The sequence below is a fragment of the Carettochelys insculpta genome, chromosome 13 (genome assembly GCF_033958435.1).
Source record: "Carettochelys insculpta isolate YL-2023 chromosome 13, ASM3395843v1, whole genome shotgun sequence".
Classification (NCBI taxonomy): Eukaryota; Metazoa; Chordata; order Testudines; family Carettochelyidae; genus Carettochelys; species Carettochelys insculpta.
The window spans coordinates 19,014,706-19,040,529 of record NC_134149.1 but is presented as its reverse complement, the minus strand read 5'-3'; the positions used below and the strand labels follow the sequence as shown (position 1 = coordinate 19,040,529).

Genomic DNA, 25,824 nt, shown 5'->3' with positions numbered 1-25,824 from the left:
TGCACAGCCTGGGATGACACTTGTGCTGATGTGACTTCACAGCTCCAGTTTAGGCTAAGTTACATTTTAAGCTTTAGGGGACAGAGATTCTCTGATCCATGTATACTGCACCCAGCACAATGAGGGAGATACTGAAATTCTAGTAAGTAGGTGATCTACCTCCAGAGTCTCTTCTGCTGATCCCCTCAGTGCTGGGAGTTTCAGGAGCAGTTATAATTTTTCTTCCGCACTTTCTCTGGGTTGTCCTCTATCCTCTTCTTCTTGGGCTGTCTCACTTTCCTCTATGTTCAGCTGTTCTCTTCTTGGGGTGGGCAGACAGACCAATTAACCTTACTAGTCTGCTCTTAGTGTCACCCTAGAGATCAGAATTCAGGAGATAATCTCCCTCCCACTAGACTGTCAGCAGTGTGCTAATGCAGTGGTCCTCAATCAGTGGTACACATACCCCTATGGGTACGCAGAGGTCTTTCAGGTGACTGATTAGCTCATCTAAATATTTGCCTAGTTTTACAACAGGATACACAAAAAACACTAACCAAGTCCAGACGAACCATGGGTGTCAACTTTCCAAAGTGCAGAAGGTGTGCTCAAGCTCTGGCTCTGACCCAAGCCCTGCCCCCACTTCATCCCTTCCTCCAAGGCCCCACTCCTGACACTCATTCATCTCCTTCCCTCCCGGAGCCTCTTGCATGCCTTGAAACAGCTGACCATAGGGGGCAGGAGGCATACAGACAGAAGATATGGGGCTGATTGGTGGGGCCCACAGGCAAGCAGGAGATACTGGGGGGTGCTTAGCATCCACTATTGTTTTCCCATGGGTGCTCCAGCCCCCGAAGCACCTATGGAGTCAACATCTCTGATACAAACTAAAATTTCAAACTATGACTACTTTATACTACTCTATGTACTACACACTGAAATGTAAGTTCAATATTTATATTCCAAATTATTTATTTTATAATTAGATGGTAAAGATGAGAAAACATTTTTTCAGTAAGAGTATGCAATGACAATTTTGTATTCTTGTGTCCAATTTTGTACGTAATTTTTAAAGGATGTGAAACTTGAAAGTGTATATGACCAATCAGACTTCTGAAAGGGTCTGGATTGGTCTGACACGGTTGAAAACCACTGTGCTAATGTGAGGCCACAACAAGCATTTGAAAACGTTATGTCCAGGAAAATAATAATTGTCCTCAGTGGTATTCATTGCATATATGGGCCTGTACCAATGAGCAAGATAACCCTATAAAAATTCAAGTCCGTAATATGTTTCAAAGGAACCAGAACTTCAGACTTTATGCATGTCAGTGATCATATATTCTCTCTACTACACACACATACCATTCCTTTTATGCACCATACACTGTTATCTCCACCTTCCTCCCATTTCTGTAAACTCTATCTGAAAATTTCATGCCTAATTCTAACATTAAATGGAGTAATAATTCTTTGTTAGCTTTGTTAACAAGCAGCTCAAAGCATGTGGCAAATGACTGAATTCTCAATCTACCATTCAGTTTCAGCTACATGCAATTTTAACATTTCATTTCATATTCTTCACTACCCTGGAGCTGAATTACAGCCTGGTATTTCATGCAATACTGGAGAATATGTTATTCTAAATGTCTAATCATTATGAATTCATTTGCCATTCTTTTTAGACACACAGATCATAACGAACTCATCTGTTATTCATGGGACTGTCAAATGTGTTCCCACAGGAGTTTTATTCTAATTCACTAAAGTTAGTGGACTCTTAAAATAAAATGGTATCCCTTTTCCACACTGAGCCTGTATCATTTTATAATTGCTCATCAAAGGGCAACTGTAATATTTTTCTTTGACAGTTTTCAGGTTTGATATGGTCAGGTGAAGAGCTAGTTCTAAAAATAAGGGCCAGTTAAAAATGTTTCAGAGTATTGCTTTATATTGTAAATGTCAAATTTAAAATGTAATGAATGAGATCATTGTTAGATATTTAAAAATTTAAATGTGTTATACTGCAAGCATCTCTACATAAGTCACATGCATTTTAGCTTTCTAAAATAGACTACATAAAAAACTACATTGTTCACTCTTCATATAATGGTGAGTGAAAATACAATGAAATACACATGAATTCAACACTTTCAATATTCATGTTGTGGTCACATGGACTTCCATACATTTGTTATTTTGTATTAGAGAGTATAAAGATTGGATACTTACAGGCTACCATACGCGCTGAATGTGATGAAAACTGGACAATGGAACTTCTTCCTATGAAAACAAATGCAGAATAAGCACAGTAGAAAAACTGAAAAAACTCATACAATGCAATTGCTTTTCACAACAAAGTCAAATTGCCTGTTTGTTTGGTTTTTTTAAATGATAGAAAAACATTTTAGAAGTCCCACATCTGAAATGCTATAGCTCAGAACAAAACCTATGGCAGTAGAGTACTGAAATGTTCCAGCATTTGGTTACATTTGACATGGTAGTTCTGATTTCACAGTAAAGTTTTCTTTGTATGTCACCTTTCAAATACTGCAACACATCACAATGACCATTCTGCTCCTACGTTAATTTTCAAAAATTCAAACTAAACTATAAAGATCTACTATAAAGAAATGTTATTAGAGGAGAAGGTACCCAACTAAATCCTCTGTTGCAAATGGCATATACTCACTGCCTAAGGAGCATCTTTTAGTTCAAGAGGTAGAGGCCTATGTTTTTAATGTCTGAAAACTGAGGTTCATACTCCATCGGTGTGATAGATGTGGCAACTGTTCACGAACTAAACATCCACACCCCAAGCTTGTGATGCTTGGATCCAAACTTTGCAGCTTAGAAGCATCTTTTAAGGAGACGAACTCAAGGATTATTTAAAAAAACAGATGAGCTACTACAATTTTCTATGCATTTGCTATGACTTATTTCATTGTTCAAGACATATTTACTTTACTTTCTTTAGACTAAATAAGAGTCGAGTTAATATAAGTTTTGTTTTTAAGAGAGCAATGATACCAGATGGAAGTTATTACAGGATGTAGTTCAAATAGGAAGAAAAAGGAAGAGCTGTTGAGGGGTAACAGCCAGCTGTCATTCAGGATAAATGTTAAAAGCAATTAACCTCCTTTATGGAACACATAGCTGAACTAATATGAACTACTGTCCAAAAAACAGGCAACATGCAAGGCTGACAAAGAAGTTGAGCCACATGGACTGAGGCCTTTTCCATGGTGGTCTGACAGCAAAAATAGGGGTACTGGGGATTGTTTGATGGAGAGGCCTATACGTGTGAGGAAGGGAAAAGGAAGAAATGCCACAGAAACACACAAATAAGCAGAAGGGTTGACAGACTTGCCAGATCCCTGGGCAAGGTTGGGGGGTGGGGAGGGCTCTGCGCTCCCAGAAAGGACACGGCTCAGGTGGAAGGGGTAGAGCTGAGGCAGCCAGCCCTCAATGCCACCCAGAAGATGCCATTGGATCATTTAAACAGCTTGGGCCTCCAGCCACACCACTGTTGCAATAGCACAGGCAATGGCTGGAAGCCCCAGCCATTTTGAATCACTGGGCCATAGGGAAACAGTATCCTTTATCCCCATCTCTCCTGACCTCCCACTTTTCACCCCTTCCCCCACCGCATTGACAGGCCTGCAAATAAGGCACCAAGGAATTCTGAGAGCAAGCCAGAAAATCACTTGCAGTGCCACTTTGAGTAAAATCTAAGACAGACTTTTGAGCAAAGAATTGGCTAAAAAGAGGTTTAGAAATGTGAGCAAAAAGTTCTCTTTTTCCTATACTTGGATGCCTGCCATCTTGAGAGAAACCAAATTTTATATGCATTCTTTGTAAATAAGCAGGATGAAGTTAGATTTTTTTTTGATACAGCCATCAGTTTCTGCCAACAGAAACAACACACAAGAGCCCAAATATTGGCAAACCATCTACTCGAGTCAAAAGGGGTAACAATACTTTTATTAAGTACAGGTTGAACCTCTCTAATCCAGCATCTGCAGGACCTAACCAGTGCTGGACGAGAGAATTTGCCAGACCACGGGAGGTCAATACTATCTAGCAGCATTAACAACACGTCTACTGCTTACTGAGCTCTTAGAAGACACTTGGGGTAAGCTACACCTAAATAACAGCACAGAACTCTGAGAGCCAGGACAGGTGGCTGGAAACAAATTTTATGGGATCACAGGAAACTTGGCCACCCCAATGACAAGTGGTCATCCATCTAACTAAAATCATGCTGGACCACAGATGTTGCTGGACAAGAGAGTTCCAGATTAGAGAGGTTCAGCCTGTAGATGAACAATAAGAGAAGAGTGAATGAGACAGGAGAGCTTCTACAAGAGACCACTGATACAGCAAGTTCGCAACATTCACGAGTTTAACATGCAAATTCAATTATTCACAAGCTGCTCACATGGCAGAGCAACGACCACAAGACAGAAGGTGGCTTTAGCCAGGGCACCGAGTGAGGCGGCAGGACAATGAAGAGCAAAAGGAAGCTGGCTCTCTGCGGTGTCTGTAGCCAGGGCTCTGAGGGGGGAGCACCAGCAGCTACTGCTTCCCCAGGGCTCCAAGAGGGAGAGCACTGGTGGCTGCCTCTTTGCCATGGCTCTTGGTGGGGGAGGAGTGCTGGTGGCTGTGCTTCCCCAGGGCTGCCAGTGGGTAATGCTGGTGGCTGTGCTTCCCCAGGGCTCTGGAGCTGCTGTGTCCCCAGGGCTCCAGGGGTGTAGCGCCGGTGACTGTCGCTTCCCCGGGGCTCCAATGATGGAATGCCGGCTCACCGGGGCTTGGTGGAGCCGGGAAGAGCCGCCCCTCCTCCCCATATCTCCCTTTCCCAGATTTAGGACAGGGAGAGATGGTCGCCCTACTCCCTGCACACACACACTGAGCTGGAGACCCCGTACACCCCAGGGGTGCAGGTGGAGCAGCACAGAGCATAGGCGAGGCCAGAGCACGGGGCTGTTGTACCTGTGCTGGAAGTCGGGCTGGAAGGGGGCCCCGCTTCAGCAGCCGCTGCAGCTCCAGCAGCACTGACACACACCACACCATAGGGGTGGCGGCCAGCCTGAGCCTGGCCTATATAGAGCGGGGTGCCCAACCCTGCCTCCAGCCAGGGGCACAGCACGGCCACCAACCAGCGCCCCATGGCCCTGACACTGGGCTCCGCCTCCCCCCACTGCTGCCCAGAAGCCCGCTGAGTTCCTCTCCCCCAGCTGGGGTAAAATGGGATAAAATCACATTCACAAAATTCAGTGTTAGCAAGGGTTCTTAACACCGAACGCTTGTGAATGTTGCGACCCTGCTGTAGTTTATCAACTCGATAGAGTGTTCAGAAGGGAGAGGAAAGGAATGCACGTAGTTTACAAGAAAATAAAAAATATAGAAGGAAGTTGGGCCAGAACTATGGGTGGCAGGTAGCATAGGCAGGGCTAGACTCCCCATTCAACCAACCATGCTGGCATGCCCCTACTCATACTCCACCCTAGGTCCCCTCATGTCTAATTCCAGTTCCTTCCCACTGTTCTACGGCCGAAAGGCTGAAGGGAGCAGACAGGCTGGGACTGGTGTGCACAAGGCCTGTGGCTGTGGGTACTGGACTGAGGGCCATACTGAAGGGCCCATCCATCTTCTGACCAGCCGTTGAGGGAGCTGGGATCATACTGCCTGCTCAGTGCTTTGGGACTGGGGGCATGCTGGGGCTAGTGTGCTCTGGACCCAGCACCCACCCATACAGCAGTGGTTTGCACTGCAACTGTGCTGCCTATCCTGAGCTCCAGTTCTGGGGCTACAGAAGCTCTGGCCACACTGCCCTCCTGGCACACTGGAGGTGGGACTGCCCTAGCCAGGCACGCAGGTGGTGGGGAAGCAAACAGGGCCATTGCCCCTGGACCTGGAGATGTAAAAGGGCCTGGAGCTCTCATGTCCTGCCACTACTACTACAGTGCGAGGTAGTGTGCTCCAGGTGAGATCCTTTTGCCAGAGGCCCCACCCCTTTTGGGATTGTGGAGCAACCCCCCAACTTTCCTATGGGCCCACCAAAGCTGTCACCACTGGCACTGGCCATGCTATTGCTGGGGTTCCAGGCATGCGGAGGGGCCTGATGCTGAAGTGGACTGCTCCAGACTCCAGCAGGGTTTCGGGGGCACACAGGAATCGGTGAGACCTCAGAAGGGGAGAAGCCAGGTACTAGCCTTCCCACTAATGCAATTACCCACTGCCCATGTCCACAACATAAGACATTAATACATAACCTGACATAGGAGAGTCTTAGGAAGAATATTTAAAACATTACTCGACTTACGATGCATAGACTGGGGGGAGGTGCTAAATGACACCTCTGTTAAAGAGGGGAAAGTAGAGATTTATAAAGCCTGGATATGAACTCACACTTGTTTTATGAAAGTTCATTGACTTCAGTGGATTTGCTCTTATTTATACACAAATGAGGGGAGATTTGGCTTTAGCAATAGAAAATTTAGTAGAAGAGAAAAACAGGGATATCACAGAAGTTACTGTTACTACAGCAATATTAACACAAAGCTATGATTTAGAATCCAGTTCTGTGAGGTGAAGAGTGCCCTCAATTCCCACGGATTTACTCAGCAGTTGGTAGGACTGGACCCCAAGATTTGTATAATTCAAGTAAAAATTAGGGTTGTCAAAGGATTAAAAATTAACTGTGATTTAAAATATTAATCATGTTAAATTATGTGATTGATCACTCAGTAAAAGAAAATAATTTATTTAAATATTTTGGATGCTGTTATCTACATTTTCAAATATATTGATTTCACTTAAAGTACAGAATGCAAAGTGTACGTTCCTCACTTCACATTTATATTTGATTACAAATACTTGCACTGTAAAAAAAGAAAAGAAATAATAATTTACAATTCTCCTAATACTGCAGTACAATATTTTTATCATGAAAGATGAACTTGCAAATGTGGAATTATGTACAAAAACTGCATTCAAAAATAAAAAATGTAAAACTTTAGACCCCTCAAGTCCACTCAGTCCTACTTCTTGTTCAGCCAATCACTGAGACAGGTTTGGTTACAATTTAGAGGAGATAATGCTTTCTGCTTCTTGCTTGCAATGTCACCTGAACATCAGAGCAGGCATTTGCATGGCACTGTTGTGACCAACATCAGAAGATATTTATGCACCAGCTATGCTAAAAATGGAGATACACATCTCACAGGACTGGAAGGGACCTCAGGAGGTCATTGAATCCCTTGCATTCTTGGCAGGACCAAGCATCATCCCATATTCATGTGTTCATTCTCTATTCCTGAAAACATGCATCCATGCTGATGACAGGTTCTGCTTGATAACAATCCAAAGCAGAGCAGACCAATACAAGTTCATTTTCACCATCTGAGTCAGATGCCAACAACAGAAGGTTGATTTTCTTTTTTGATGATCTGGTTCATGTAATTTCTGCATCAGAGTGTTGCTCTTTTAAGAGTTTTGAAAGCATGCTCTACTCCTTGTCCTTTGCAGACTTTGGACAGCACTTCAGATTCTGAAACTTTGGGTCGAGTGCTGTAACTATGTTTAGAAATCTCACATTGGCATTTTCTTTGCGTGCTGCAAATCTGCTGTGAAAGAGTAAAACCAACACGCTCTAGGTCATCATCCAAGACTGATGTAACATGAAATATATTACAGAATGCAAGTAAAACAAAACCAGAAACATACAATTTCCTTCAAGGAGTTCAGTCACAAATGTAATTAACACATTTTTGAGGAGCATCATCACCATGGTAGCATGTGCTCTGAAATGGTTGCCAATGCATGAAGGGGCTTATATGTTTTGGCTACGTCTACACTAGAAGCATCTGTTGACAGAAGTTACTGTTGACAGGGAAATCTCAATAGATCTTCCGTCCACAGATAGCATCTATACATAGCTTGCTCTGTCGACAGAGGTGGCTACATTGCAGTTTTGTCGACTGTACTATGTCCAGAGATTGTTATGCCTCAAATTTCTGAGGAATAATTCCATGGAGGCAAATACAGAGTTCTGTTGAGAATCTGTTGACAGAATGCTTTAAGTGTGTAGACATCCCTGCATTATGTCGACAGAAGGCCGCTTCGGTCAACAAAACTCTCTAGTGTGGACCCAGCCTTTTAGTATATCTGGCTTGTAAGTACCTTGCAACACTGGCTACAAAAGAATCAAGCAAACATCCATGCTCACTTTCAGATGACATTGTAAATAAGAAGTGGGCAGCATTATTTCCTGTAAATCTAAATAAACTTGTTTGTCCTAGTCATTGGCTGAACAAGAAGTAGGACTGAGTAAACTTGTAGGCGCTAAAGTTTTATATTGTTTCATTTATGAGTGCAGTTATATAAAAATACATTTAACTTACACTTTCACAATAAAGAGATTACACTACAGTACTTGTATGAGGTGAACTGAAATTTACTTTTTTTACAGTGCAAATATTTGTAATAAAAATAATATAAAGTGAACACTGTATACTTTGCATTGTGTTGTAACTGAAATCAATATATTTGAAAACACAGAAAAGAATCCAAAATATTCACTCAATTTTAATTGGCATTCTATTATTTAACAGTGCAATTAATTGTCATTATTTTTGAGTTAACTGTGATTAATCAACAGCCCAAGGAAAAATGTTTTGAGACAATAGCAAAGAGTTAGCGAGGCAAAGCAGTGAACATGATTTGCTTGGCTTTTGATAGAGAACAAAAAAATAAATGCACTATCGAATAAGTGAAAGCAGAGAGGGGTGAGGATAAAAGAGGTGACTCATGATATGCCATGAGGAACAGTGTTACTGTTGCTGTGCTAGTAACAGCTATAGTTGCCAATGATGAATGTAACAACTGCAAGGAGGCACCTTTGGCTGGAACTCTTCTGACATTTTGCCACAAGGGGTGATGTCTGCTATTAATTAACATACTATTTATATCTCCTTGGCTCTTTTAAGTGAATTTTTATTTAGTGTTTGTGAAAGATTCCAGACTGATAGAGCTGAAGAACTGGCATCCTTCACTTTACAAACAAAATGTCAAAAATAAGTAAGTGAAGTAAGGTGATAAAATTGATGATCTTGTGGAACCAGTCACAGAAATGAAGGAACTGCAATTCAAGATAATGGGTACAGATTAGAAGTAAAGGCAGATAGGATACTTAAGCAATCTACTGCATCAAGCACAAAGAAAGTAATGACTATAGGAGAGGGGAAAAAAACAAGGAGATATTAAATAAATAAATAATCTGTTACAAAACCAGGCACTGAGGGTATGTGTGTGTAATACAAATTATAATAATCAAAAACAGCACAGTTAATGAATGGTGGTTTAAAATAAAAGTCAATAATATTCTGTGATGCATAAATAAAGATATTTAATATAAAGTGATTAGTGAAGCCCCATTTGGAATAACATGAGCCAACTTGTCCTTACTAGGGATTTTTATAGTAATAGAGCAGCAGAGGGCAAGCAGAAGATTTCAGGGTGTTTTGTTTTTTGATATTAAAAAAGATTAAAGAAAAAAGACCTGTAGTCTTTGGAAAAAAGTGTCTCTCAATTTTCTGAAGGGGATAGACAGAATACTGTTACTGTGCTATTTGAGCTTGTGTGAAATACCATAACAAGGAAGCATGACCATAAACTAAGAAGTGTTGAAAACAAAAGGAATATAGGTAGAATTCCTTATGCAAAAACCTTGTTAATATATGTAATAAGCTACGAAAGGCAGCTATCAGAAGAACTGAAATGATTTAACAAGGACACTAAACAAATATCTGAAATAAAAAATGAGCATGAAATAATTCAAAAGGAAGAGGAAGATCAAAGTGGAATTTTTAGCCTTTTTCCATTGTAACATTTTGTCCTAATCCACAGTAATATTTAGTTCATTAAAATTCACCATCACCTGAGGTAATCAAAGAAGCAAAAAAGTAAGAAAACTAGGTTTTACATCAATTCTTTTAGATGCGAAATAAAATTGAAGTTCTGACCACTTGTGATTGCTAAAGATCTGATTGCATTCCTTGGATGAAAAAATAACCTGGCACATTAACACTGGTGACCTGGTTAGATTCCAGCTTGAGAAATAACATTCCATATACCTAAATCACTCATACATTTAAAATGGATGAAGTATTCCTCATTTCCTCTCCAAAACTGTTGTTCAGCAATTTATTAAAAGTTGCTATGTTTCAGCTGAGAAGAAGCTGCTATGGTGGAAAAAGATAACTATTTCTCTAAATCATGAAGATATATTTGTTAAACCAGCACTTAGGGTAATTTAGAAATGAGAGGTGCTACATATATGTCTTATCACTATAAGTAGATTACCCAAAAACAAGAAGGAAAGGAAATGAGCTACCAAAAGCAACATCAAAAAACAGGTCATACAGCTTATTGTTAATATGTCTGGGACAAATCCTTAGCTATCTTAAACTGTATTCTACTAACTTCATAATAGAGATATGCTGAATTTATACCAGCTGAAGATCTACACATCTAAGATTCATTTTGCTTTAAACACCGCACCCTGGAAATATGCATATTCAAAAAATATGGGATGTTGCCTTAATATATTATACGAGTATTCCATTTCACAATAAATATGTGAGAGAACATGCGTGAAAATCAGACTACCCATACTTTTGTGAATTTACACAGCTTAACGTTTATTGCAAAATGTTGAACTTTTTGCTAAAAATTAATGTTTTTTGTGACTGCATTATCAGTTTCTAAATTTAATCACTTTTAGTCTCTAATCAAAAGACACTTTTGACATATGTACCTATTGGGTTTGAAAAGTAGTTTTTCAGAATATACTTGCTTGCAGCAACAATAACCAGGTTCAGTGCTGCAATGGAAGTTGTGTGCACAGATAATTTTGCACAACCAAGACCGCTGTTTGTGGGTGAACAAAAGATAGCTGAAAATGTTAACTTTAAAACCACACTGAGACTGATTTCAAACCATGGGAAAGTTAGACCATAGTTCAAAATGCGAAACATGGCCTGGGTTCCAATAGAACATGTGGAGATCGCCGATCTCATTGCTGGCAGTGGTACCACATTCTGACATCAATTTTTGAGCAAAACTCAGGGGAGATTTTAGTGATTGTTCAATATATACAACAGCAGGATGTGGCCCTTGGTTGCTTGTAAATAACAATGGCTCAGACATGGGTATATGGGCAGATGACATATATGGGCATACAATTTCCTTTACAGTCTATTGATTTTGTTTACATGTTCAGGACCAAACTCGCCACTGTGCCAAATGGTGGGTAACCCCAGGGCAGCTTTCATGGCATAGGTCAGACCCACGGCAGAGAAAGAGCAAATGGTGATTGTCCTGGGCTGTCATGTATCAGAGGGGTAGCTGTGTTAGTCTGTACCCACAAAAACAACGAGGAATCTTGTGGCAACTAAAAAACTAACAGATGATGACTTTTTTTTGGGGGGGGGAGGGAGCATAAGTTTTCATGGGCAAAGGCCCACTTCATCAGATGCATGGAGTGGAGATACCAGACTATCTCCACTACATGCATCTGATGAAATGGATCTTTGCTCATGAAAGCTTATGCTCCAAAAAATCTGTTGGGCTGTCATGAAAAGCGTGGCAGTTTTCCCCAGACTTCAAAAGGGAATGGCGAGCCCTCTAACATACCTCTTTTTCTGAGTACTAAATTGGTTTAATATTTTAGAGAAGAGTAATGATTGGGGGTATCCTTAAATCACTTGAAAATATCTTCACACAAGTAGATGCATCTTGGTTCAATCTGTCCCATCAGTATGGGCATAATAGGATTGCCAAGATAACTGCTGTTGACCCTGAATGTGTAAAAGCAATCTAATTAATTTAATTCAATAAATAAATTTAATTCAGGCCATAAGTCTTTCCTAGATTTTTAAAATAATCAAGTGGCAAGCTCTAGATTCTTTGTGACTGCAGAACATGAGGCTGATCTTGAGGTGAATGCTGGGCAAGAAACAGTGCTCAAAAGTAGCAGTAGTAAGGAAGAACTGCCATATTTATCATTTACGACTGGAAAAGTCAGGTCTAAATTGAATTCATTTTACCCAACCACAATGCTAGTGTCTGTTCTTTTCTTTAAAAGATTTACATTGACATTCATACTGATTTCACTAACTATACATGACTGTGTGAGAAGGCAAAGTAGAATCACTATGCAACAGGAAAATAATCTGTGCAGTCAGCAAAAAGTAAAGTATTTCATGAAAAGAAAAAGAATGGATTCAGAGTTCCCTTTAACAAGAAACATACAGGGAACTGAATGTGCTAATAACATATGTATACAATTTAAGCTACGAGCTAATAAAAACAAATGTTGGTGTTTTGCAAAACTGGCAGATTTGGAGGGGAGGTGACAAAATAACCCCTCTTTTCAAGAATGAATGGAAATTTTCCACTGAAGTTGGCAAATTTCTCCACAGATCTAAACTTCTTTCCAGGCTAAGAAGCAGATAAAAATTGTTTTACAACACACATAGGCTGGGTCTACACGAGCCCCTTCCTTTCGAAAGGGGCATGTTCATGAGCAGGTTCGAAAGATGGTAATGAGGCCCTGCAATAAATATGCAGCACCTCATTAGCATAATGGTGGCCGCAGTGATTCGAAAGTGCAGCTTTTCGAATTGTGCGCCGCCCATGGAGACGGGACCTTCCAAAAGGATCCCCCCAGTTTTCAAAAGCCTTCATCCTATCTGATGATCAGAAGAAGGGCTTTTGAAAACTGGGGATCCCTTTCAGAAGGTCCCATCTGCACGGGTGGCACATGATTCAAAAAGCTGCACTTTCAAATCGCCGCGGCCACCATCATGCTAACGAGGTGCTCCATAGTCACTGCAGTGCCTCATTAGCATCTTTCAAACCCACTCATTAACATGCCCCTTTCGAAAGGAAGGGGCATGTGTAGACACAGGGTTACATTTTATTTCATTAAAATAGAATTTCACATGTTCTACTCTATAATAAAATCTGACTTTACAGTAAACCCCCAATATGCGTGATTTCAAATTGCACTTAACTTGTTTGCCTGCCCAGCTCCCCTACTTTGGGAGCCAGTAAACTGACCAGCACTAGTGCGCTGGTAAATTTCACGGATCCTGCAAACCCAGGGGAGCCAGGAACCAGGCAGCAGCTTGATTTCCAGCTCCCCCACAACTTGTATGAAATTTGAGTTATGCAAGGGTGTGCAGGAGCGCAACCCTCGTGTAACTCAGGGTCTACTGTACACATAACCCAGCATAATCAAGGTATACAGACAGTGGCTCTGACAGCTGGCCTGGAGCAAGATGGGAGGCGGGGGGGTCAGCTTCATGCCCCAGAAGTGGCAAGGCCAAGAGCAGAAGGGACGGGGGCAAGGACAGGCAGCCCTCGTGGACAACTGGACAGTGCCGCTGCACGCCCCGCCCCCCACCCCGGCCACACCAACTGCTTTACAGCCATGAGCAGCTGGAACAGTGCTGCTGCAGCATTTCAAAGGGGCCAATAGCAGCCGCAGTGGTGGCTGGAGCTTTAGGCCCCTTTGAAAGGCCAGGCCTTGGGGGGAAATTGCCCTCTTTGCCCCGCTCCACCCTCGTCAACAGGCCTGTAAACAAAAAAGTACTTGAATTAGCAAAAGTAGTAGTTTATTGACTACTTACACTAGTAAGTTTGCAAGAAAAAGGAGCAGCCAATATGAGCTCAAAAAATAATCCATATGCAGCAATGGAGAATAAAATACTGTTTACTGGAAGAGTGGAAATACTGCCTAAAATACTGAGGTTTTTTTTTAATAATTTTCTTCTCCTTTCAAGAAGTGTCATTGAATTTTTAATTTTATCTGGGATAGCCATAGGAGACAGGCAGAAAGCACAGCCAAAGGGCATCACTTTCAATAACATAGTATTATTCTCAATACTGTAGTGAAGTATCAGCTCTAGGAAGAACGCCAGGTTTGGAAAACAACTTGAGTCCTACAGTTTTCTGCCACAGAGAACAGAGTGATACAACCTGTGCTGTACTGACAGCATGCATTAGCATAATTTCACTATGTGGCTGCACAAGCTAAGCAAATCTAAATATTAAACTTTTATAGATATTTGGTGAATATGTATATCCATTCTAATGTTAAATAATGTAGTATGCTAAAATCTAGAAAGAGTCCAAAATCAAGGCTGTTTGTCACTGAAATGGATTTCATAAGCAGAGAAGAGAAGCATTTTCGGAAGAAGAATTTAAAGTTTACTTGAGAAAGGGCAAACTGGGTTTCCTCTGTTTAACTATTCACCAATCCCAACTAGAAACAAAGAATTCAAAGATGGGAAAAGCTGTATTGTATCATTTAATTTCTCTCACTGCTTATATGAGACTGTTCTCCATGTTATTGTTGCTTGCAGCTGTGATTGTAGGTTGCAACTTACCTTGTAAACAAATAGTAAGTTTTAGGCAAGCAGAAAGACATCCCCAATTTGGCCCACTTAATGTATCCTCGCTACACATATGCATATCATACCTTAAAATCTCATTATGTCTACTTTAAAATGAGGCATGATGCGCCACTGTCAGATGCAATTACCATAGAAATGGGGATAAAAAAAATGTTAAAATGGGGTCATGCTTAAATGACCACTTTGAAATAGCTGCGCTGTTTCTGTTAATTTAGTAACCATCTATAATTTTAAGATTAAAATTGGATTTTTTGTGACTTTCAAGCATCACAACAATCAAGAGTAAAATAAAATCTAAAAATAAATTTGCAGAGGTATCTTGAAAATATAATGTGCTGGTGGCATTTCTAGTCATCATCATCAAGATCTCTGTCGAGAATGTGTGAATACGAGAGTCACTGCTTCAGCATATACATAGTTCTGGACATGAAAGATTGTTCTAACTATAGGAACAGTTGATTGTGCAATAATCTCCACTGGCACAGGCATAAATAAGGTTTGTACAGCCTCTCAGATGCCAATGGTCACTTGAAGAATAAATGAATTAGTTCACCATGCACATTTTCCATCTATGTTGCAATGGTGACCCAATATATGATTTATCTATGTTCATGATACCCAATTTTTTGTTTTCAAGAAAATGCTCTTTTAACTTGATCTGGGAAACTGTCCTCATATGTAACAGCAACGAAGGGTCCTGTGGCACCTTATAGACTAACTGAAAAGTTTTGAGCATGAGCTTTTGTGAGCACAGACTCACTTCATCAGATGCTGAAGTGAGTCTGTGCTCATGAAAGCTCATGCTCAAAACTTTTCTGTTAGTCTATAAGGTGCCACAGGACCCTTGGTTGCTGTTACAGATCCAGACTAACACGGCTACCCCTCCGATACTTGTCCTCATATGGTGGGAGACTGGCCAATGACTTGTCATTTTTGATCATTAGATTGAGGCACAAGCAATCCAGGTCTTCATGGGCCTCCTTTTCGTTTTCCTTCTGGTTATACAGTGCTATCAACTTCCTTGCTGATGAAGTCTTGCTCTTCTTCAACAAATCTGCTAGTGATGAACTTTGCTACTTCACCCCAAAAAAGCGTCCAGCAAAAAAGAGTGTTTGTGTAGGGTGTGCTGGTACACCTTCAGCTGCATTTTGAACCATATATTCAAACAGCAATTTACAAGTGACTGCCATGTTTAAAAGCTTTTTTCCATATTGCAATAGGGCTACCATCTATCACCTTGTATTTCTTTCATCCAATACTAGATCCTATCTGGAACAATCTTCTCGCAGTTTTCTCAGTTACTGTTGTTCTATATGTCAAAGACTTCAATTACAAATTCTCAAATCCTTTTACGAACTGCCTCAAGTACACAGCAGCCAATTCCCTGTGCGTGGAATTTGTCTCCAGATATTATTTCTGTGAGAGCCATGGCCTCTCTGATGTACACTGCAGTTTCTTGGTTTGCTAACTTTAAGATCATGGATTCTTTCAATGTTTTGTCTATTCTTTTCCTTGTTCCATCAGCATGGAAAAGGGACATAGATACAGACCCTACTGCCTAACCAAAAACAGTTGTCACTGAAACATCACCTCTGCACTTTGCTAAAGACAGCGCTCTGCAGAAAACAATTTTTGAAATGATAGCGGTTATGTATGCTCCTTCCTGTCAGTGCTTAAATTTGGTCTTCTTAGCCATGTCATCAAACGCTTTGATGCTAGATTTCTTGACTGGCCTGGAAAGCTACAAGTCTCATCAGTATTAAGTGCACCTCTCACAAATGTATTTGTTCTTTACCAGCATCTGCTATTTTCATTAGAAACTCTTGTATATCTGCTTCCACATGCAGTGAAGCAGATGTTGAAAAGCATTTCTGGATGCAATTGGGGGTCAAATGGGTTTGTCATATTATTGATGTCATGGCTGGTGAGAGTTGTAAAATGCACTTCATCCCTCTTAAATGCACAGGTAGGAACTTGTTTCTGATGTTGTCTTCACTAATTCTTGTTAAACCACTTATTTCTCTCATAGCTTTTACATATTCAATCAGGATTTGCTTTGTAAGAATCCATCTGACAAAGGCTGGCATCTTTTTTTCAGTCCTACAATCCCACTGTTTTCCTTGAAGTCTTTGATGACAGCTTTTTCTGCTCCTAAGTGACTCCAAATTCGATGGGAAGAACCAGGAGTTTGCAACATGGAAAATTCTCTAAACATAAAGGCACTGGGCACTTCTTCGGGGCCATTTAATACATCAAGAAAGCAGATTGGCATCCATCTGGTACAGCCAGGTCTGCTTTCAGTAAGGAAGTATGGAAGCATGACATGCTGTGTACGCAGATGAAGTTTCCAGTCACCCTTTCAATCTCCACGGTCATTTAGAAATCATATCTGTATAGCCTGGAGAAAATTATGTTAGAACTTGAATGTAGGAGAGTGGGCATTTCTCTTTGTCTCAGATTCCTCTAATAGTGGTTGCATATGTTGAATTACAGTATCATCAAGCTCTTTAATAAAATGTCATTTTGTAAGGATTCAGTGTCTTCAGACTTAAACAACTTTTGAGTGTCAGCTAATATTTGACATACAATTGCAGAAATTACATTACTACAACCCTCCCTGCTCACACCAGGTAGCACATAGAGTTTCAGAGCAGTTAGGGCCTCAAATGCGCAAGCTGAGCCATGCAGAACACAGTTGAATTGTTTACCATCAAGCATTTGATCTGTAGTGCAAGTTGTAAAACTATCAGAATCAACAAGAAAGGATAGCAATCCTGCACCTTCCCCACATTTTGCAATACAGGCAGTAAAATAGCACAGGATGTGAACACCACCGAGACCAGGGGTCTGCAACCAAAATAATAAGAAGAGACATTTTTTCAAATTCAGTTATAAAATCAGTACTGCAAAAGCCACAATACATGTGAATACAAGACATTCCTTAATGAATAACGTCAAACCATACTTTTTGTATGGCCTATTTTAAGAACAGTGCACACAACGATTTGCAATGTGATACATGTTTACTGCAGGATGTTCACAAACTTTTTACATATTCCATTTCCTCACACTTTACGTGTGTGTGTTTGCACCACTATCTTCCCAACTTTCACTCCCAAACTGTCTCTCTCTGGAGTATGCTAGATGTCATCTGCTTCCACCTGTCAAATGCAGTAAGCATATAGAGACAACACTTATGTCTTTCCAAACAAATACACTGTTAATATGAATTCATATCAATGAAAGGGGACATTTAATTATTGTAGCATCTTAAGTATACTCATAAAATGTTTTCAGCTTATCAATATTTTCAAAAATTCACACTACAATAAATTCTTTTATATCCAGAAACCCCGGGACCAGGAGGTTGACAGATATTCAAATATGCCAGATATGCAGGAGGTTCCAATATGCTCTGTGCAAGGTGCTGTGCCATGTGCGGAGCCACTCTGGGCGGCTTACATATGGCTGTGCAGTGCAGGGAGCCACTCTGGGCAGCTCACGCATGGCCATGCAGTGCAGGGAGCCACTCTGGGCAGCTTGTGCATGCCCATGCTGCGTGGGAAGCCACTGTGGGTGGGAGAGCAGAGGAGCTGCTGGCCACAATGGAATGCCAGTTAATACAGAAGTCCGGTTATTTGAATTCTGGTTAAAAGAGAGTTCATATCAATGACATGGGATATTTAATTGTTTTCAGCATCCTGCATATACTGATAGTTTTCAGCTTACCAATACTTTAGTGCAATTTCTGCTGCAGAGTTTCTTTGGAGAGTTGTTCAATGTTTGGAAAGTAAGCTGTTGTTTTCATTTTCAAGCATGACTGCAGACTTTCATCATTCAGTTGGTCTCTCAGTTTGCTTTTTATGAAATTCACATTTGAAAACACTTGCTCACACAGGTAAGTAGATCCAAAGATGGACAGGATACCAAATACACATCTCTTGATGTTTTACAGGCATTCAGTAAAGAATTCCAAACTTCAAACACAATTTGGTCTTGTTTTTTAAGTTGAAATAATTTCAGTCCATCTGTGTTGAAGTGTCAGGGTAGATTTCTGACGTTCTAAATCTTCCAGTTCAGTCCTCAAGCCTCTGAATTTAGAAGTCCACGTCTTTGTCCTGCAAATCAGCCAATCTCAGCTCCAGTTCTGCTCAGTCCACTCCTGTAAACGCTGAAAAGTTCAGTGCAGCGATATCAACTTCAACACAAACGACGAAGTTGCCTTTTCCTTCCTAAGTTCCTCAAATCACCCCACAAAGGCTTCTTGCATTTTCAGTATCATATTTTTCAGGTTTGCAGTATTAAGTTCATACTTTGTTGTCTCTTTGAATTGCTTCAGTAATGGGAAATGATCCAGTGAACCTCTCTCAATATCTCACACAAACAATATTAATTTTTGGTCAAATGATAGCATCTCTTCTAAAAGAGAGAAAGTGCTGTGTTTCCCTTTCCTTGTAGCTTTCTGTCAAAGCCATTTAAATGTGAGGTGATGTCCACCATGAAGTGAAATTTCTGTAGCCATGTAGGATCTGCCAGCTCTGCATATTCATACCCCTTTTTCTTCGAGAGCACCTTCACTTCTTCCAGACAGACGGCAAAATGCAGAGGCACATTTCCCCTGGAAAGCCACTGTATCTTGTGCTGGAGAAGGTCAGAATATTAACAGATGACCCCTTCAAGAAGTGTGCAGAACTGCTCACTCAAGCCTTTTGCCATTATTTTGTTGACAAAATGCAGTACCAGGGTCATCACTTCTGTGATCTCCAGTGGAAATGTTTGTGCACAGAGTGATTCTTGATTAATTATGCAGTGAAAAGATACCACTTTATGATCCAGTGTTTTCTGCAACAGAGAGACTAACCCCTGGTATGCCCCTCTTATACTTGGTGCCCCGTCAGTTGCATATGAGATGATGTGGTTGGTGTTTATTTCTTTCATCTTTAGGCAGTTGATCACAGCTGAAAAAATATCTTCTCTCCATGTTTGGCCTTTGAGCATCAGCAACTGAATAAGCTCTTCTTGTGGTCCTTCAGAATTCACATACCTGCCAAGAAGGACAACTTGTGCAACATCATCGATATCACTCGACTCATCACACGCAACAGAGAAGTCCAAGACTGTATCAATGTCCTTAATCTGCTAGCTGGTGATATCTGTGCTCACTTTTAGAATTCTATACCTTACTGTCTTTGCAGGCAATGGCAGATGTTTAATTTTCTGAACAATTAAGTTTTTGTCTTTGAAATCACTGCATAGCTGCTCTAATACTTGGATAAAGCAGTCTTTTATATATTCGCCATCCATGAACGGCTTTCCTCATTTCACAATCTCTTGACCTGTCACAAAACTAGCAATAGTTGTGCCATTTGGTGATTTTGGCCATTTAGCAAACACGTTCTCACTTTGCTCTGCTTTGTGTAGCAGCTCCACGTTTTTTTTTTCCTCCCTCTGGATCTCCAGCTGGATACAGTTGGGCAAACGTAGCGTATTTTTGGAGAAAATGTCTCTCGAGGTTGCTTTTGCTATTGCTGGTGAATTTCTCATTGCAAATGAGACACAAAGGAAGTCCAGCCAGACTTGCCATAAATGCAAAGGATTGGGTCCATTCAGTTTGAAATTTTCAGTTTTCAGCTTTGACTTTCCTGTTTCTTGAAGCTATTCCAACCCCACTTTAATTATGCCAATTTTACTTCACGTTTAATTTTAGTCTTCTTTCTTCAAACGAACATTGCCCTTCACAGCAGAAACGTCGCAAGCTTCCTTTTCCTTTTCAAAATCAAGACTTTGTTAGCAACATGATCAAAACACATATACAGTGCCATATCATAGAATCATAGAAGAGTAGGACTGGAAGGGACCTCGAAAGGCCATCAAATCCAGCCTCCTGCCCTCATGGCAGGACCAAGCACTTTCTAGACCATCCCTGAAAGCCATCTATCTAACCTCTTCTTAAATATCTCCAGTGATGGAGATTCTACCACCTCCCTTGGCAATTCGTTCCAGTGTTTGATCACCCTGACAGTTAGGAACTTTTTCCTACTGTCCAACTTGAACCTCCCCTGCTGCAATTTAAGTCCATTGCCTCTTGTTCTATCCTCAGAGGCAAGGAAGAACAAGTTCCCTCCCTCTGCCTTATGACACCCTTTTAGATACCTGAAAACTGCTATCATGTCCCCCCTCAATCTTCTCTTTTCCAAACTAAACAAGCCCAATTCTTTCAGCCTTTCTTCGTAGGTCATGTTCTCCAGACCTTTGATCATTCTCGTTGCTCTCCTCTGGACCCTCTCCAATTTCTCCACATCCTTCCTGAACTGCGGTGCCCAGAACTGGACACAATACTCCAGCTGAGGCCTAACCAGTGCAGAGTAGAGCGGGAGAATGACTTCTCATGTCTTGTTCACAACACACCTGTTAATGCATCCCAGAATCATGTTTGCTTTTTTTGCAACAGCATCACACTGTTGACTCATATTTAGCTTGTGGTCCACTATAACCCCTAGATCCCTTTCTGCTGTACTCACTCCTAGGCAGTCCTTTCCTATTCTGTATGTGTGACACTGATTGTTCCTTCCTAAGTGGAGCACTTTGCATTTGTCCTTATTAATATCCCACAATGCACTGCACATATTAAAGGGGGAGTTAGCCAGCTTTTCAAGATCACATATCATTTGCTATTTAGAAATGGGTTATTCAGAATATTACAGAATGTTTAAAATAACAATATTTAATAGTATTGAATGAGTCAGTAGGGGCTCCTCGGGACCAAAGGGAGGGAAGAAAGTTTGGTGAAAACTTGCCCGGGATGTTCCCTGACACACTGGGGTAGGGAGTCAGCCTGGGGAGGCAGCAGATTCAGATATGTGCCCCCCTGCACTCCTGCAAGCTCTTTGGCTGGGCTTTGTAGGGGGTGAGGCAGGAGTGCAGGGGAGCACATATCTGAATCTGCTGCCTTCCCCTGGATCCACCTGCCTTACCTGGCAACCCACTGCTGACCTGCACTGGGCAGAGGGTGGGAGTTGGCCGGAGCTGGCCAATGTGAAAGACGCAGAGGGGAGCGGGAGAGGATGCAGCACTCCCCCCCACCACCCCTGAGTTCACCCATCTGGGGCTAGACCACTTTCTCCCAGGGCCTGAATGGAGTCATTGCAGTTCTGGAGGCTGCTGCCGCTGTCTCCCCCTCTGCAGCTTCTTGCCCTGCCACCACCGCTCTCTTCTGTGGCTCCCCGACCTCCAATGGCTGCTGACTCCTCCTCTGTGGCTCCCTGCTTTGCTGCAGCCAGACTCCTCTGTGGCTCCCTGCCCTGCCACCTCCGCTGACTCCTCTGCAGCTCCCTGTCCTGCCACCACTTAAACAAAACAAAACACTGCCCTGCCAGCCGTTTAACCAACTGAATTTTTGTTTAAGCAGTGGCAGGGCAGGGCAGGGAGGTGCAGAGGAGTCAGCAGTGGCAGCATCCAGAGCCACAAATGACTCCTTAAAGAGCAGCTTGCAGCTCCAGAGCCACAGGTTGCTGACCCCTGATCCAGACGAATCACATTGATACCAAGTTAATTTGGGAGACTCCATTTCATTTGTGAGCAAAAATATGGAGCTGCTAATTCATGCTGCTCTCCTAGAGCTACTTATGTTTCCTAACATTTCAGCACTATATTATAGATTTGTGGCCATTGCATCTAATCTGGCATCCCCAACAGCAGCGTATCACACCCCCCTACAGGTGCCCTTCTTTGTTGCAAGCTTGTGGATGAAATCAGCCTAAAGTGTGAACAGCAAAGTCATTTGGGCTGGGTCTACACGTGCCCCTTCCTTTCGAAAGGGGCATGTTAATGAGCAGTTTTGAAAGATGCTAATGAGGCGCTGCAATGAATATGCAGCGCCTCATTAGCATAATGGCGGCCACGGTGATTCAAAAGTGCGGCTTTTCGAATCACGTGCTGCCTGTGGAGATGGGACCTTCCGAAAAGACCGCCCCACAAGTTTTCGAAAGCCCTTCTTCCAATCACAGATAGGAAGAAGGGCTTTCGAAAACTGGAGGGGGTCCTTTCGGAAGGTCCCGTCTCCACGGGCAGTGTGCGATTCGAAAAGCCACACTTTCGAATCGCTGCAGCCACCATTATGCTAATGAGGGGCTGCATATTCATTGCAGTGCCTCTTAGCATCTTTCGAACCCGCTCATTAACATGCCCCTTTCAAAAGGAAGGGGCACATGTAGACCCAGCCTTGGTATTGGATGAAATCATGAGGTAGTCTTGAAGGACACCAGAGGAGATCTTGGACAGCATTCATTGGTAGGTGACAAAAGTTTCTTTTCTCAAGTACTTCTTATGTAGAGACAGTTCTCCAGGTGTTCTAGGTTTTCTAAATGCCGCACACTGCATAAGAGACTGGTTGCCTGTGGAGAGTAAGTAACATTTCTTTCCCGCACTTCAGTTGTATTTCTTGTAACGAACTATCTGCAAGAGCTTTTTGAATTACCTCTAGACACTGAATGTACCCTACTCTTTCATCAGTCATCTCTGTGTTGGCATCTATATCATCACATCCATCATGGATGAGATTTCTGTCAGCATGAAGTGGCACACATTTGGCATACACATGTCTTTCTAATTCAGATTTTGCAGGTTCAGTTCATTGCAACTGTTGCAAGACCCACAAAAGTGTAAACTATCAATTAAATTGTGAGACCCAAGCCCAGTGCACCTATGCAGCAAGGCTGTTATGTGCAGTAATATGATAACTTTGGTACTATTAAATACTAGATACTCCAAAATGGAGAGAGACCTTCTCTGAATATCTTCTGAGGGGTGGCACTCATTGTTGGTTGAATTATATGCTGCTTTACCTATCAACCAAAGGACAAACACCTGCATCACAAAGGAAATAGAAGTACCGATCTCTGTAAACTACAATCACTGGCTTTGGATAATATTCTGAGGTGCCTTTTTTGGGGATGGGGGAACTATTTCAGACTAAAGCAATACAGTAGACCACAGATTTAGCAGACCTGGATTCAGTGGACTTCGGGAACAATGGACGTCAACCCGCCCCCCATTGCTCCCAATGTCCGCTGAATCGACCAGCTCCCCCAACCCCTGGCAAACAAAACACAGCAATGCCAGTGACTCACCAGAGCTGCCACTGGAGCTGCTGTTGCTGGGGACCTCTAGGAGTCACCAGGACCACCAGATTGGCTGCAGGACCTGCCGTGGATGGAACTATACCATGGCTGCAGGAGCTGCGCCACAGCTGGAGCCACTGTGGCTGGGGCTGCTTCCACGGCTGCATGAGCCTCGTCATGGCTGGAGCCACTATGGCTGCAGGACCTGCTGCAGCTGGGGCTGCCACTCCGCGGCTTCAGGACTCACCACAGCTGGAGCCACTGAGGCTGCAGAACACAGGGTAGGGTGCACACATGAGCAGAAGGCACTTGCATACGCGCCCCACACCCGGTGAGAGGAGCTTGTGGCGACTCTGGCTGCAGTGGTGGCTGTAGCTGTGGTGGCTTCTCCAGCCATGGCAGCGTCCCAGGATGCAAGGAGGCCCTAGTGGCTGCGGCTCCAGCAGCTCTGGTGAGTTGCCCATTTTACGGTATGGGGAGGGAGGTTGCACTATGCGAAAACAAGTAAACCCTTGCCCTAACGGACTTCCGGCATTAACAGAAACCTCCCCACATTAGTCCATTAAATCGAGGGTTTATTGTATTATACAAAACCACGTGTTCATTTGATAGCTGTTCATCAGGCTCTCTCAAAAGCATTTTGACGATTAAATTCCTCGTTCAGATTACTAGCTTGGATAGCATCAGACAATTTTATCGTAATGCTATTGTGCTATGTAAAACAATGGCAGATCTGCCTTGTCCGTGGTATGAATGAAAAGAACTTGCAGAACCATAGTGTTTTTCTAACTTTGCCTACTATGTGCTACTGGAATAGCATGCAGTTTCTACATCTGAGGGAAGTAGAGCTTTATATCCTTGCAACAACTTGGACTTGTTATACATCAGATTATTCTGTCTCTTCAATGAGCTAATAAAATACAGTGTCATAATGGGACAATGTTATTGCAGTATAACTAGATAGTTGTACTTCAAGATTTGTCTTACTTGAGTAGAAAGGCATGTTAAGATATAAACACCATCCTTCGCAATCAAGACTTCCACAGATATTCCATGCCACCAGTCATCATCTCTTATCTGAAGTGCTGCTCCCACCTTAGATTGATTGCTCTCAAATGTTTATTTTCTATGAAACGTCCTTTGTACTTGTCTCAAGTAACTAATGCAACAAGACCAATCACTGGTGGACATACTTGCTCCAGTGGCTATATAGAAACAGGTGAATATGATATTCACTGTTCAGATTCAGTTGGTTTTCTTTCTTGGATTCACTCCAACTCTGACATATGCCAAATTCAACTTGCATATGTATTTCTGAATGCAACTCCTGTATAGAGTATTGATGGCATATAGTCTAACCTAAAAAATTCATCCAATAGCCATCAACAGAATTCACTGGGCTTGGCTTCTGTTGCTAGTCACAGAATTATATCTAGCACTAGTGGCTTTTGACAGTTTTGCATTCTTTTTAATTTTCTTGACAAATAATACATTTTTCAAAGTTTGTGAAGAGTTTTTTTTTCATTGATGTAAGCAGGAAAGAGGTATTCATGTAGTTTCAGTAACAGCCATCTCTAACACTGATATGGCCTGTACTGAAGTGTCATTAAATTAAAAAGCTAGTTTCTAGAATATTTCAAAGGCTAGTATTAAATGATCAGGCAATTACAAATTAAAACTTTCTACAAGCAGACTAGACACTATACTAGTCATACAAAACTTTCCAAATGTTTATATTTACCATTTTGATGCATGGAAAACACCTTGGTCATTTCTGAAAAAATACCTGCCCATACAAAACACAAAATATTCTTAGTACACTGTCATTTGGTAGCTTTGACTAATAAACACCACAATAATGTATTGAAATTAACTTTAATATTAAAAAATGTTGTCAGAGTCATGTGGCAGTGTTTCTGGAACTGCGTAATAAATTACTAAAAAATGATTTATTCGGTGATGAGCTTTGGTGGCAGTCTGTATTGGAAATGAAACTGACCAGAAGAAGTGGGCTGTCCCATGAAAGCTCATCACTGAATAAATCATTTTGTTAGTCTTTAAAATGCTACATTTCTGCTCTTTTGTTTTGTTGGAGTACAGACTAACACAGCTACCTCTCTGTTACTTGTGTAATAAATAACATTCTTTCCTTTTGGGGACTATTCTTTCACCTCGCCTACAGTACCACTTAACAGTTCCACATCAGCGGTCATGTAAATGTATATAACATAAGCTTTCAA

The 25,824-nt window shown here is 41.7% G+C and overlaps 1 protein-coding gene across 2 annotated transcripts in view; it reads left to right on the top strand.

The window, feature by feature from the left end:
- AMMECR1 (AMMECR nuclear protein 1) overlaps positions 1–25,824 on the top strand; it is a 148,125-nt gene that overhangs the window by 23,062 nt on the left and 99,239 nt on the right. The window lies entirely within an intron of this gene.